Below are 15,720 nucleotides of genomic sequence, written 5' to 3' on the forward strand. Positions count from 1 at the left end.
GGGAAATCATCGCCATCGTCATCACCAACGCTCCTCTCATCGGGAGAGGGCAATCTCCATCAACATCTTCATCAACACCATCTCATCTCAAAACCCTAGTTCATCTCCTGTATCCAATTCTTGTCTCCAAGTCCGGGATTGGTGCTAGTAGTGTTAATTACTCCTTGTAGTTGATGCTAGTTGGTTTAATTGGTGGAAGATCATATGTTCAGATCCTATATGCATATTAATACCCCTCTGATTATGAACATGTTTATGCTTTGTGAGTAGTTACTTTTGTTCCTGAGGACATGGGAGAAGTCTTGCTATTAGTAGTCATGTGAATTTGGTATTCGTTCGATATTTTGATGAGATGTATGTTGTCTCTCCTCTAGTGGTGTTATGTGAATGTCGACTACATGACACTTCACTATTATTTGGGCCTAGAGGAAAGCATTGGGAAGTAATAAGTAGATGATGGGTTGCTAGAGTGACAGAAGCTTAAACCCTAGTTTATGCGTTGCTTCGTAAGGGGCTGATTTGGATCCATGTGTTTCATGCTACGGTTAGGTTTACCTTAATACTTTTGTTGTATTTGCGGATGCTTGCAATAGAGGTTAATCATAACTGGGATGCCTGTCCAATTAAGGGCAGCACCCAAGTACCGGTCCACCCACATACCAAATTATCAAAGTACTGAATGCGAATCATATGAACGTGATGAAAACTAGCTTGACGATATTCCCATGTGTCCTCGGGAGCCCTTTACATCATATAAGAGTTTGTCCAGGCTTGTCCTTTGCTACAAAAAGGATTGGGCCACCTTGCTGCACCTTATTTACTTTTGTTACTTGTTGCTCGTTACAAATTATCCTATCACAAAACTATCTGTTACCACTTATTTCAGTTCTTGTAAAGAATACCTTGCTAGAAACCGCTTATCATTTCCTTCTGCTCCTCGTTGGGTTCGACACTCTTACTTATCGAAAGGACTATGATAGATCCCCTATACTTGTGGGTCATCAAGACTCTTTTCTGGTGCCGTTTCCGGGGAGTGAAGCGCCTTTGGTAGGTGGAATTTGGTAAGGAAAAATTTATATAGTGTGCTGAAATTTACTGTTACTTGTTACCATGGAAGGTAATCCTCTGAGGGGCTTGTTCAGGGTATCTTCACCCCGACCAGTAGAGCAAAGAGTTGCTCCTCAACCTACTGAACCTACTGAAAATGAATATGAAAATGAAAATGCTTGCTTTGAAGTTCCTTCGGGTATGATAGAAAAACTGCTAGCTAATCCTTTTTTAGGAGATCGAACAAAACATCCTCATGAACATCTGATATATGTGGATCAAGTTTGTGGATTATTTAAGCTTGCAGGTGTACCCGGAGATGTTTTTAAGAAGAAGGTCTTCCCCTTATCTTTGAGGGGAGATGCATCGACATGGTATATGCTATGTGATGATATGAGGTCTTGGAATTACAAATGATTGAAATTGGAATTTCATCAGAAGTTTTATCCTATGCATCTTGTTCATCGTGATCGCAATTATATATATAATTTTTGGCCTCGCGAAGGAGAAAGCATTGCTCAAGATTGGGGGAGGCTTAAATCAATGTTATATTCATGCCCCAATCATGAGCTCTCAAGAGAAATGATTATTCAAATTTTTTATGCTCGGCTTTCTGGTAACAATCGCACCATGCTTGATACTTCTTGTGCTGGCTCTTTTACGATGAAGACTATTGAATTCAAATGGGATTTATTGGAAATAATTAAACGCAACTATGAAGATTGGGACCTCGAAAATTGTAAGGAGTTAGGTATAACACCCAGTTTTGATTGTGTTAAATATTTTATGGATACCGATATTTTTCGTAAATTTAGCACTAAATATGGACTTGACTCTGAGATAGTAGCTTCTTTCTGTGAATCTTTTGCTACTTATGTTGATCTCCCCAAGGAGAAGTGGTTTAAATATCATCCTCCCATAGAAGTAAAAGTAGCTGCACCTATTAAAGTTGAAGAAAAGACTATCACTTATAATGATCCTATTGTTCCTACTTCTTATGTTGAGAAACCACCTTTCCCTGTTAGGATAAAGGATCATGCTAAAGCTTCAACTGTGTTTTGTAAAAGCAATATTAAAACATATACACCTCCTGAGCAAGTTAAAGTTGAACCTAATATTGCAATTGTTAAAGATCTCTTGTCTGATAATATTGATGGGCATGTTATTTATTTCTGTAATGAAACTGCTAGAATTGCTAAACCCCGTGATAAAGATAAACCTAGACCTGTAGTAGGAATGCCTGTTATTTCTATTAAAATAGGAGATCATTCTTATCATGGCTTATGTGATATGGGTGCTAGTGCTAGTGCAATACCTTATTCCTTATACAAAGAAGTTATGCATGATATTGCACCTGCTAAGATGGAAGATATTGATGTCACAATTAAACTTGCCAATAGAGATACTATTTCACCAATGGGAATTGTTAGATATGTTGAAGTCTTGTGAGGGAAAACTAAATATCCTGCTAATTTTCTTGTTCTTGGTTCACCACAAGATAGCTTTTGTCCCATTATATTTGGTAGACCCTTCTTAAACACTGTTAATGCTACCATAGATTGCAAAAGAGATGTTGTTACGATCGGTTTAGATGATATGACTCATGAAATTAAATTTTCTAAATTTAGTAGACGACACTGTGAAAAAGAATTACCTAGTACGGATGAAATTATTTGTGTTGCTTCTATTGCCGTACCTCCTAGTGATCCTTTAGAACAATATTTGCTAGACCATGAAAATGATATGTTTATGAATGAAAGAAGGGAATTAGATGAAGTATTCTTTAAACAGGAACCTATTCTAAAAAATAATTTACCTGTTGAAATCCTAGGGGATCCTCCTCCACCCAAGGGTGATCTCGTGTTTGAGCTTAAACCGTTACCTGATACTCTTAAATATGCTTATCTTGATGAGAAAAAGATATATCATGTTATTATTAGTGCTAACCTTTCAGAACATGAAGAAGAGAGATTATTGAAAACTCTGAAGAAGCACCATGCTGCTATTGGGTATACTCTTGATGATCTTAAGGGCATTAGTCCCACTCTATGTCAACATAAAATTAATTTGGAAGAAGATGCTAAACTAGTTTGTGATCATCAACGCCAGCTGAATCCTAAAATGAAAGAAGTGGTAAGAAAGGAGATACTAAAGCTCCTTGAGGCAGGTATAATTTATCCCGTTGCTGATAGTCAGTGGGTAAGCCCTGTCCATTGTGTCCCTAAGAAGGGAGTTATTACTGTTGTTCCTAATGATAAAGATGAATTGATTCCTCAAAGAATTATTACAGGTTATAGGATGGTAATTGATTTCCGCAAATTAAATAAGGCTACTAAAAAGGATCATTACCCCTTACCTTTTATCGATCAAATGCTAGAAAGATTATCCTAAACATACACATTTTTGCTTTCTAGATGGTTATTCTAGTTTCTCTCAAATACCTGTGTCTGCCAAAGATCAATCAAAGACTACTTTTACATGCCCTTTTGGTACTTTTTCTTATAGACGTATGCCTTTTGGTTTATGTAATGCACCTGCTACCTTTCAAAGATGCATGATGGCTATATTCTCTGACTTTTGTGAAAAGATTTGTGAGGTTTTCATGGACGAATTTTCCGTCTATGGATCTTCTTTTGATGATTGCTTGAGCAACCTTGATCGAGTTTTGCAGAGATGTGAAGAAACTAATCTTGTCTTGAATTGGGAAAAGTGCCACTTTATGGTTAATGAAGGTATTGTCTTGGGGCATAAAGTTTCTGAAAGAGGTATTGAAGTTGATAAAGCCAAGGTTGATGCTATTGAAAAGATGCCATGTCCCAAGGACATCAAAGGTATAAGAAGTTTCCTTGGTCATGCCGGTTTTATAGGAGGTTCATTAAGGACTTCTCAAAAATTTCTTGGCCTCTGACTAATTTATTACAAAAAGATATACCATTTGTCTTTGATGATGATTGTGTAGAAGCATTTGAAATACTTAAGAAAGCATTGATCTCTGCACCTATTGTTCAGCCACCTGATTGGAATTTACCCTTTGAAATTATGTGTGATGCTAGTGATTATGCTGTAGGTGCTGTTCTAGGACAAAGAGTTGATAAGAAACTAAATGTTATTCAATATGCTAGTAAAACTCTAGACAATGCTCAAAGAAATTATGCTACTACTGAAAAAGAATTCTTAGCAGTTGTATTTGCTTATGATAAGTTCAGACCTTATATTGTTGATTCTAAAGAAACTATTCACACTGATCATGCTGCTATTAAATGTCTTATGGAAAAGAAAGATGCTAAACCTAGACTTATTAGATGGGTTCTCTTGCTACAAGAATTTGATTTACATATTGTTGATAGAAAGGGAGCTGAGAACCCCGTTGTAGACAACTTGTCTAGGTTAGAAAATGTGCTTGATGGACCCACTACCTATTGATGATAGCTTTCCTGATGAGCAATTAAATGTCATAAATGCTTCTCATATTGCTCCATGGTATGCTGATTATGCTAATTACATTGTTGCTAAGTTTATACCACCTAGTTTCACACATACCATCAAAAAGAAAAAGTTCTTCTATGATTTGAGGCATTACTTTTGGGATGACCCACATCTTTAATAAAGAAGGAGTAGATGGTGTTTATTAGACGTTGGTGTACTGAGCATGACAGAACAGATCCTACGCAAGGTGTCACTCCGAAGCTTATGGAGGACACATGATGGAGATAGAACTGCACATAAGGTATTGCACTCTGGTTTTTTATTGGCTACTCTCTTTAAGGATGCCCGTAAGTTTGTACTATCTTGTGATGAATGTCAAAGAATTGTTAATATTAGTAGACGTCAAGAAATGCCTTTGAACTATTCACTCATTGTTGAACCATTTGATGTTTGGGGCTTTGACTATATGGGACCTTTTCCTTCCTCTAATGGATATACACATATTTTAGTTGCTGTTGATTACGTTACTAAGTGGGTAGAAGCTATTCCAACTAGTAGTGCTGATCATAACACTTCTATTAAGATGCTTAAAGAAGTTATTTTTCCAAGGTTTGGAGTCCCTAGATATTTAATGACTGATGGTGGTTCACATTTTATTCATGGTGCTTTCCGTAAAATGCTTGCTAAATATGATGTTAATCATAGAATTGCATCTTCTTATCACCCACAGTCTTGTAGTCAATAGAATTGAGCAATAGAGACCAAATTAAAGCTGCTAACTTAAATAGATCTTGAAAGAATGCCAAGAAACTTGATGATGCATTATGGGCCTATAGAACTGCATATAAAAACCCTATGGGTATGTCTCCGTATAAAATGGTCTATGGAAAAGCATGTCACTTACCTCTCGAACTAGAACACAAGGCTTATTGGGCTATTAAAGAACTTAATTATGATTTTAAACTTGCCGGTGAGAAGAGGTTATTTGATATTAGCTCACTTGATGAATGGAGAACCCAAGCCTACGAAAATGCCAAGTTGTTTAAAGAAAAAGTTAAAAGATGGCATGACAAAAGGATACAAAAGCGTGAGTTTAATGTAGGTGATTATGTATTGCTATACAACTCTCGTTTAAGATTTTTTGCAGGAAAACTTCTCTCTAAATGGGAAGGTCCTTACGTTATCGAGGAGGTCTATCGTTCCGGTGCCATAAAAATCAACAACTTCGAAGGCACAAATCCGAAGGTGGTACAGTCAAAGAATCAAACATTATATCTCAGGTAATCCCATAAATGTTGAAACCAATATTATTGAAACCGTAACCCCGGAGGAATACATAAGGGACACTTTCCGGAACGTTTCAGACTCCGAAAAGGAATAGGTATGTGGTACGGTAAGTAAACCGACTCCAAAACAGTTTTAAGGCAATATTTCTCCGTTTTGGAATATTTAGAAAAATAGAAAAATAAGTAGCAGTCCGGGAAGGACACGAGGCCTCACGAGGGTGGAGGGCGCGCCCTACCTACTGGGCGCCCCTACCTCGTGGGCACCTCGTGTGCTCTCCGGACTCCGTTTTCGTACACGACACGTATTTTGGTCGGTAAAAATTCATTATATAATCTCCCGGGGGTTTTGACTCCCGTATCACGCAAAATCCCTGTTTGTGTTTCGAGCTGTTGCTGCTGCAGATTAGAGCAAGATGTCTTCAAAGAGTCAGTCGGGGAGAGCCGGGTGTCTCATCCGGCACCGAGATCAACAACAACAACAATGTGACCTCTTTGGGCCAGCAACGGAGGAAGAGATGGAGGCTGATTTGAAGAGGATAGATGCCATGGAAGAGGATCAAGAAGTCACTTCCCGCCTCCAAGCTGGATTCACAATGGGAGAACTGCAGAGCTCGGCTATTCCAAACTCGGTTATCCCTTCCAATGTTAGATTTCTTTCTTATGAGAATATGAAAAAGAGTGTCACTGGTTCTCCCGCAGCTATGCAGCACCCTTGGGTGCAGGGAGCTTTGGCTGTTACAGGAAAACTCCGAAAGGAAATAATGGACCTCAAGCAGCAAGTCAATAAGCTCGAGGAGGAGAATCGTATCCTGAGGGGCATCATCGCCAAGAATATCACATCACCATCCCCGAAAAGAGAGACATAATCACATGGGTATGGGCACTCCCCTTGGCAACTGCCAAGCTTGGGGGAGTGCCCCGGTATCGTATCACCATCACTTTTATCTTTACCTGTTTTTCTTAGTTTCGGATCCTTTTGGTAATATCTTGATCTAGTAGAATAAAAGTTCTTAGTATGATCTAGTTGTGAGTTTTGCTTTATTATCCTTCTATGTAATCGAGTCTGTGAGCTATATAATAAAGATTAGTGTTGAGTCAAGGGCTTGATTATTTTGCCATGATCCTAAGTGAATAAAAGAAAAGAGAAAGAAATAAAAAGAAACAAAGAGATCATGTGAGTCTTATGGAGAGTAATGAGCTCACATAGAAAAAGTATGATGAATAAAAGTTGTTGAGGGTTGACAAACATAGTTTTGGTCATCGTTGCAATTAATAGGAAGTAATAAAGAAAGAGAGGTCTTCACATATAAATATACTATCTTGGACATCTTTTATGATTGTGAGCACTCATTAAAATATGACATGCTAAAGAGTTGACATTGGACAAGGAAGACAACATAATGGGTTATGTTTTCTTACATCTGAGATGAATTATATTGTCTTGGATCTTCCAACATGATGAGCTTGCCTTTCCCCCTCATGCTAGCCAAATTCATTGCACCAAGTAGAGATACTACTTGTGCTTCTAAATACCCTTAAACCAGTTTTGCCATGAGAGTCCACTATACCTACCTATGGATTGAGTAAGATCCTTCAAGTAAGTTGTCATCGGTGCAGCAATAAAAAATTGCTCTCTAAATATGTATGATTTTGGTGTGGGGGAAATAAGCTTTATATTTTATTTTTTTTTTTTTTTTTTTTTTTTTTTTTTTTTTTTATTAGGTGTGGGAGAAAATAAGCTTTATACAATCGTGTGATATGGAAGTAATAAAAGCGACAGACTGCATAATAAAGGTCCATATCACAAGTGGCAATATAAAGTGATGTTCTTTCACATTAAGATTTTGTGCATCCAACCATAAAAGCGCATGACAACCTCTGCTTCCCTCTGCGAAGGGCCTATCTTTTACTTTTATCTCCTACATTGCATAAGAGTCATGGTGATCTTCACCCTTCCTTTTTATATTTTATCCTTTGGCAAGCACAATATGTTGGAAAGATCCTGGTATATATGGCTAATTGGATGTGAGTTTTCATGAACTATTACTGTTGACATTACCCTTGAGGTAAAACATTGGGAGGCAAAGCTATAAGCCCCTATCTTTCTCTGTGTCCGATTAAAACTCCATACCCATAAGTATTGCGTGAGTGTCTGCAATTGTGAAAGACTATATGATAGTTGAGTATGTGGACTTGCTGAAAGGCTCTTATACATTGACTCTTTCCTATGTTATGATAAATTGCAATTGCTCCAATGACTGAGATTATAGTTTGTTAGCTTTCAATGAAGTTTATGATTCATAGTTGAAATTGTGATTGAATTGTTACTCTAGCATAAGAGATCATATGACAAGAATTATATAAGTTGCTGTTCTAAGAATGATCATGATGCCCTCATGTTCGTATTTTATTTTTATCGACACCTCTATCTCTAAACATGTGGACATATTTTTTGATTTCGGCTTTTCTCTTGAGGACAAGCGAGGTCTAAGCTTGGGGGAGTTGATACGTCCATTTTGCATCATGCTTTTATATCGATATTTATTATATTATGGGTTGTTATTACACAATATGTCACAATACTTATGCCTATTCTCTCTTATTTTACAAGGTTCACATAAAGAGGGAGAATGCCGGCAGCTGGGATTCTGGGCTGGAAAAGGAGCAAATATTAGAGACCTATTATGCATAGCTCCAAAAGTTCTGAAACTTCACGGATGATGTTTTCCAAATATATAAAGAATACTGAGCGGAAGAAACTCACCAGGGGGGCCACACCCTGCCAGCGAGGGTGGGGGCGCGCCCCCTACCTCGTGGGCCCCCTGGTGGCCCTCCAGTGACCATCTTCTGCTGTATGGAGTCTTTCAATGGGAAAAAATCATAAGCCATCTTCTCGGAAGAAACTCTGCCGCCACGAGGCGGAACCTTGGCGGAACCAGTCTAGGGCTCTGGCGGAGCTGTTTTGCCGGGGAAACTTCCCTCCCGGAGGGGAAATCATCGCCATCGTCATCACCAACGCTCCTCTCATGGGGAGAGGGCAATCTCCATCAACACCATCTCATCTCAAAACCCTAGTTCATCTCTTGTATCCAATTCTTGTCTCCAAGTCCAGGATTGGTGCTAGTAGGTTGCTAGTAGTGTTAATTACTCCTTGTAGTTGATGCTAGTTGGTTTAATTGGTGGAAGATTATATGTTCAGATCCTATATGCATATTAATACCCCTCTGATTATGAACATGTTTATGCTTTGTGAGTAGTTACTTTTGTTCCCGAGCACATGGGAGAAGTCTTGCTATTAGTAGTCATGTGAATTTGGTATTCGTTCGATATTTTGATGAGATGTATGTTGTCTCCCCTCTAGTGGTGTAATGTGAACGTCGACTACATGACACTTCACCATTATTTGGGCCTAGAGGAAGGCATTGGGAAGTAATAAGTAGATGATGGGTTGCTAGAGTGACAGAAGCTTAAACCCTAGTTTATCCGTTGCTTCGTAAGGGGCTGATTTGGATCCATATGTTTCATGCTATGGTTAGGTTTACCTTAATACTTTTGTTGTATTTGCGGATGGTTGCAATAGAGGTTAATCATAAGTGGGATGCTTGTCCAACTAAGGGAAGCACCCAAGCACCGGTCCACCCACATACCAAATTATCAAAGTACCGAACGCGAATCATATGAACATGATGAAAACTAGCTTGACGATATTCCCATGTGTCCTCGGGAGCACTTTACATCATATAAGAGTTTGTCCAGGCTTGTACTTTGCTAGAAAAAGGATTAGGCCACCTTGCTGCACCTTATTTACTTTTGTTACTTGTTGCTCGTTACAAATTATCCTATCACAAAACTATCTATTACCACTTATTTCAGTACTTGCAGAGAATACCTTGCTGGAAACCACTTATCATTTCCTTCTGCTCCTCGTTGGGCTCGACACTCTTACTTATCGAAAGGACTACGATAGATCCCCTATACTTGTGGGTCATCAGTCTACAGCTGCAAAATGGAGGAGAATAGTTCTGTCAGTGAACATATACTCAGAATGTCTGGGTACCACAACCATTTGACTCAGCTGGGACTGGGAGTTAATATTCCTGATGATAGTGTCATTGACATAGTTCTTCAATCACTGCCACCAAGCTACAAGAGCTTTGCGATGAACTATAATATGCAAGGGATTGATAAGACAATTCCTGAGCTCTTCGCAATGCTAAAGGCTGCGGAGGTAGAAATCAAGAAGGAGCATCAAGTGTTGATGGTCAACAAGACCATCAGTTTCAAGAAGAAGGGCAAAGGGAAGAAGGGGAAATTCAAGAAGAACAGCAAGCAAGTTGCTGCTCAAGTGAACAAGCCCAAGTCTGAACCTAAGCCCGAGACTGAGTGCTTCTACTACAAAGGGACTGGTCACTGGAAGCGGAACTGCCCCAAGTATTTGGCTGATAAGAAGGATGGCAAAGTGAAAGGTATATTTGATATACATGTTATTTATGTGTACCTTACTAATGCTCGCAGTAGCGCCTGGGTATTTGATACTGGTTCTGTTGCTAATATTTGCAACTCGGAACAGGGGCTACGGATTAAGCGAAGATTGGCTAAGGACGAGGTGACGATGCGTGTGGGAAATGGTTCCAAAGTCGATGTGATCGCAGTCGGGAGGCTACCTCTACATCTACCTTCGGGGTTAGTTTTAGACCTGAATAATTGTTATTTAGTGCCAGCGTTCAGCATGAACATTATATCTGGATCTTGTTTGATGCGAGACGGTTATTCATTTAAATCAGCGAATAATGGTTGTTCTATTTATATGAGTAATATCCTTTATGGTCATGCACCCTTGATGAGTGGTCCATTTTTACTAAATCTTTATAGTAGTGATACACATATTCAGAGTATTGAAGCCAAAAGATATAAGTTTAATAATGATAGTGCAACTTATTCGTGGCACTGCCGTTTAGGTCATATTGGTGTAAAGCGCATGAAGAAACTCCATGTTGATGGGCTTTTGGAATCACTTGGTTATGAATCACTTGATGCTTGCGAACCATGCCTCATGGGCAAGATGACTAAGACTCCGTTCTCTAGAACAATGGAACTAGGAACAGACTTATTGGAAATTATACATACTGATGTATGCAGTCCGATGAGTGTTGATGCTCGTGGCGGGTATCGTTATTTTTCTGACCTTCATAGATGATGTGAGCAGATATGGTTATATCTACTTGATGAAACATAAGTCTAAAACATTTGAAAAGTTCAAAGAATTTCAGAGTGAAGTGGAAAATCATCGTAACAAGAAAATTAAGTTTCTACGATCTGATCGTGGAGGTGAATATTTGAGTTACGAGTTTGTCTTCATTTGAAACAATGCGGAATAGTTTCACAACTCACGCCACCTGGAACACCACAGCATAATGGTGTGTCCGAACGTCGTAACCGCACTTTTTTAGATATGGTGCGATCTATGATGTCTCTTACTGACTTACCGCTATTGTTTTGGGGTTATGCTTTAGAGACGGCTGCATTCACATTAAATAGGGCACCATCGAAATCCGTTGAGACGACACCTTATGAACTGTGGTTTGGCAAGAAACCCAAGTTGTCGTTTCTTAAAGTTTGGGGCTGCGATGCTTATGTGAAAAGCTTCAACCTGATAAGCTCGAACCCAAATTGGAGAAATGTGTCTTCATAGGATACCCAACAGAGACTGTTGGGTACACCTTCTATCTCAGATCCAAAGGCAAGATATTCGTTGCTAAGAATAGATCCTTTCTAGAGAAGGAGTTTATCTCGAAAGAAGTGAGTGGGAGGAAGTAGAACTTGATGAGGTAACTATACTTGCTCCCTTATTGGAAAGTAGTTTATCACAGAAATCAGTTCCAGTGATTCCTACACCAGTAAGTGAGGAAGCTAATGATGATGATCATGAAACTTCTGATCAAGTTACTACTGAACCTCGTAGGTCAACTAGAGTAAGATCCACACCAGAGTGGTACGGTAATCTTGTTCTAGAAGTCATGTTACTTGACCATGATGAACCTACGAAATATGAGGAAGTGATGATGAGCCCAGATTCCGCAAAATGGCTTAAGGCCATGAAATCTGAGATGGGATCCATGTATGAGAACAAAGTGTGGACTTTGGTTCACTTTCCCGATGATCGGCAAGCCATAGAGAATAAATGGATCTTCAAGAAGAAGACTAACGCTGACGGTAATATTACTGTCTACAAAGCTCGACTTGTTGCAAAAGGTTTTCAACAAGTTCAAGGAGTTGACTATGATGAGACCTTCTCACCCGTAGCGATGCTTAAGTCCGTCCGAATCATGTTCGTAATTGCCGCATTTTACGATTATGAAATTTTGCGAATGGCTGTCAAAACTACATTCCTTAATGGACATCTTAAAGAAGAGTTGTATATGATGCAACCAGAAGGTTTTGTCGATCCAAACGGTGCTAACAAAGTGTGCAAGCTCCAGTGATCCATTTATGGACTGGTGCAATCCTCTCGGAGTTGGAATATACGCTTTGATAGTGTGATCAAAGCATATGGTTTTATACAGACTTTTGGAGAAGCCTGTATTTACAAGAAAGTAAGTAGGAGCTCTGTAGCATTTCTGATATTATATGTGGATGACATATTGCTGATCGGAAATGATACTGAATTTCTGAATAGCATAAAAGGATACTTGAATAAGAATTTTTCAATGAAAGACCTCGGTGAAGCTACCTATATATTGGGCATCAAGATCTATAGAGATAGATCAAGACGCTTAATTGCACTTTCACAAAGTACATACCTTGATAAAGTTTTGAAGAAGTTCAAAATGGATCAAGCAAAGAAAGGTTTCTTGCCTGTGTTACAAGGTGTGAAGTTGAGTCAGACTCAATGCCCGACCACTGTAGAAAATAGAGAGAAAATGGAAGTCATTCCCTATGCTTCAGCCATAGGTTCTATCATGTATGCAATGCTGTGTACCAGGCCTGATGTGTGCCTTGCTATTAGTTTAGCAGGGAGGTACCAAAGTAATCCAGGAGTGGATCACTGGACAGCGGTCAAGAACATCCTGAAATACCTGAAAAGGACTAAGGATATGTTTCTCGTTTATGGAGGTGACAAAGAGCTCTTCGTAAACGGTTATGTCGATGCAAGCTTTGACACTGATCCGGATGACTCTAACTCACAAACTGGATACGTATTTTTATTGAATGGTGGAGCTGTCAGTTGGTGCAGTTCCAAGCAGAGCGTCGTAGCGGGATCTACGTGTGAAGCGGAGTACATAACTGCTTCGGAAGCAGGAAATGAAGGAGTCTGTATGAAGGAGTTCATATCCGATCTAGGTGTCATACCTAGTGCATCGGGTCCAATGAAAATCTTTTGTGACAATACTGGTGCAATTGCCTTGGCAAAGGAATCCAGATTTCACAAGAGAACCAAGCACATCAAGAGACGCTTCAATTCCATCCACGATCAATTGAAGGAGGGAGACATAGAGATTTGCAAGATACATACGGATCTGAATGCTGCAGACCTGTTGACTAAGCCTCTCTCACGATCAAAACATGATCAGCACCAAGACTCCACGGGTGTTAGAATCATTACAAGGTAATCTATATTATTAACTCTAGTGCAAGTGGGAGACTAAAGGAAATATGCCCAAGAGGCAATAATAAAGTTGTTATTAATATTTACTTATATCATGATAAATGTTTATTATTCATGCTAGAATTGTATTCACTAGAAACTTAGTACATGTGTGAATACATAGACAAACAGAGTGTCACTAGTATGCCTCTACTTGACTAGCTCGTTAATCAAAGATGGTTAAGTTTCCTAACCATAGACATGAGTTGTCATCTGATGAACATGATCACATCATTAGAGAATGATGGGATTGACTTGACCCATCCGTTAGCTTAGCACTATGATCATTTATTTTATTGCTATTGCTTTCTCCATAACTTATACATGTTCCTATGACTATGAGATTATGCAACTCCCGAATACCGGAGGAACACTTAGTGTGCTATCAAACGTCACAACGTAATTGGGTGACTATAAAGATGCTCTACAGGTGTCTCCGATGGTGTTTGTTGAGTTGGCATAGATCGAGATTAGGATTGTCACTCCGATTGTCGGAGAGGTATCTCTGGGCTCTCTCGGTAATGCACATCACTATAAGCCTTGCAAGCAATGTGACTAATGATTTAGTTGCGAGATGTTGCGTTACAGAACGAGTAAAGAGACTTGCCGGTAACGAGATTGAAATAGGTATTGAGATACCGACGATCGAATCTTGGGCACGTAACATATCGATGACAAAGGGAACAATGTATGTTGTTATGCGGTTTGAGCGATAAAGATCTCCATAGGATATGTAGGAACCAATATGAGCATCCAGGTTCCGCTATTGATTATTGACCGGAAGTGAGTCTCGGTCATGTCTACATAGTTCTCGAACCCGTAGGGTCCGCACGCTTAACGTTCGATGAGGATCGGTATTATGAGTTTATGTGTTTTGATGTACCGAAGGTAGTTCGGAGTCCCAAATGTGATCACGGACATGACGAGGAGTCTCGAAATGGTCAAGACATAAAGATCCATATATTGGAAGGCTATGTTTGGACATCGGAATGATTCCGGATGAGTTCGGGCATTTACCGGAGTACCGGGGGGTTACCGGAACCCCCCAGGGAGTCAATGGGCCTTATGGGGTCTTAGTGGGAGAGAGGAGGAGGTGGCCACGTGGAGGGCCCCCCCAAGCCCAATTTGAATTGGGTGGGGGCTGGGCCCCCCTTTCCTTCCCTCTCTCTCCCTCTTCCTTCTTCTCCTACTCCTACTAGGAAGGGGGGAAACCTACTCCTACTAGGAGTAGGACTCCCTCCTTGGGCGCACCCTATGAGGGACGGACCTCCCATCCTCCACCCCTTTATATATGGCGGAAGGGCACCCCATAGACACACAAGTTGATTGTTTAGCCGTGTGCGGTGCCCCTCCACAGAATTCCACCTCGGTCATATCGTTGTAGTGTTTAGGCGAAGCCCTGCGTCGGTAACTTCATCACCACCATCATCACGCCATCGTGTTGACGAAATTCTCCCTCAGCCTCAGCTGGATCAAGAGTACGAGGGACGTCACTGAGCTGAATGTGTGCAGATCACGGAGGTGTCGTGCATTCGGTACTTGATCGGTTGGATCGCGAAGACGTTCGACTACATCAACCGCGTTTCATAACGCTTCCGCTTTCGGTCTATGAGGGTACGTAGACATACTCTCCCCTTCTCGTTGTTATGCATCTCCTAGATAGATCTTGCGTGATCGTAGGAAAATTTTGAAATACTGCGTTCCCCATCATGTAGTACTATAGTTTTGATGTTTTGCACGATCCAGCGATAGAAACTCGATTAAACAGGAAAGGGCGGAATTTTTCCCGCACGGTAGATGATACTGGCCATACATTTCAAAGACAATTTTAATGTATGCAAACTGAATAATTAAGTAACAATATGATATCTAGTAAAACTAAAAATACATATAATTTATTGTGTTAGAGTGCAGCAGTAGTGTTGTATTGCATAGTTTTTAGATGTAACATGCAAGAACGTGTAGAGATGTAGTTTTGGAGGGCCTACAGAGAGAAAAGCGTAATACGGTCACCGGACTTCAGAATACGCTCATTACGGTCACTATATACGTTTTGCGATGATTATACAGTCACTTGCTCACCGTTCAGCATCGGATTGCACTCTGTTGACCGGCCAAATAGTCTGCGTGGCACCATGTTGACTAGTTAAATTGGCCACGTTCCCTGTGGGTCCCACCTGTCAGTTCACATGGGAAAAAGGTCAGATAAACACAAATTTTTTACGTTGGCGCGACAAGACTCCAACCCGTGCGCGGGAACCACCTGGTTGTGTATGTGTCTGTCAGGGCCTGATGTGTGCGCATGCACGTGTAGGT

Source organism: Triticum urartu, chromosome 3 (assembly GCF_003073215.2).
Source record: "Triticum urartu cultivar G1812 chromosome 3, Tu2.1, whole genome shotgun sequence".
Taxonomy (NCBI): Eukaryota; Viridiplantae; Streptophyta; class Magnoliopsida; order Poales; family Poaceae; genus Triticum; species Triticum urartu.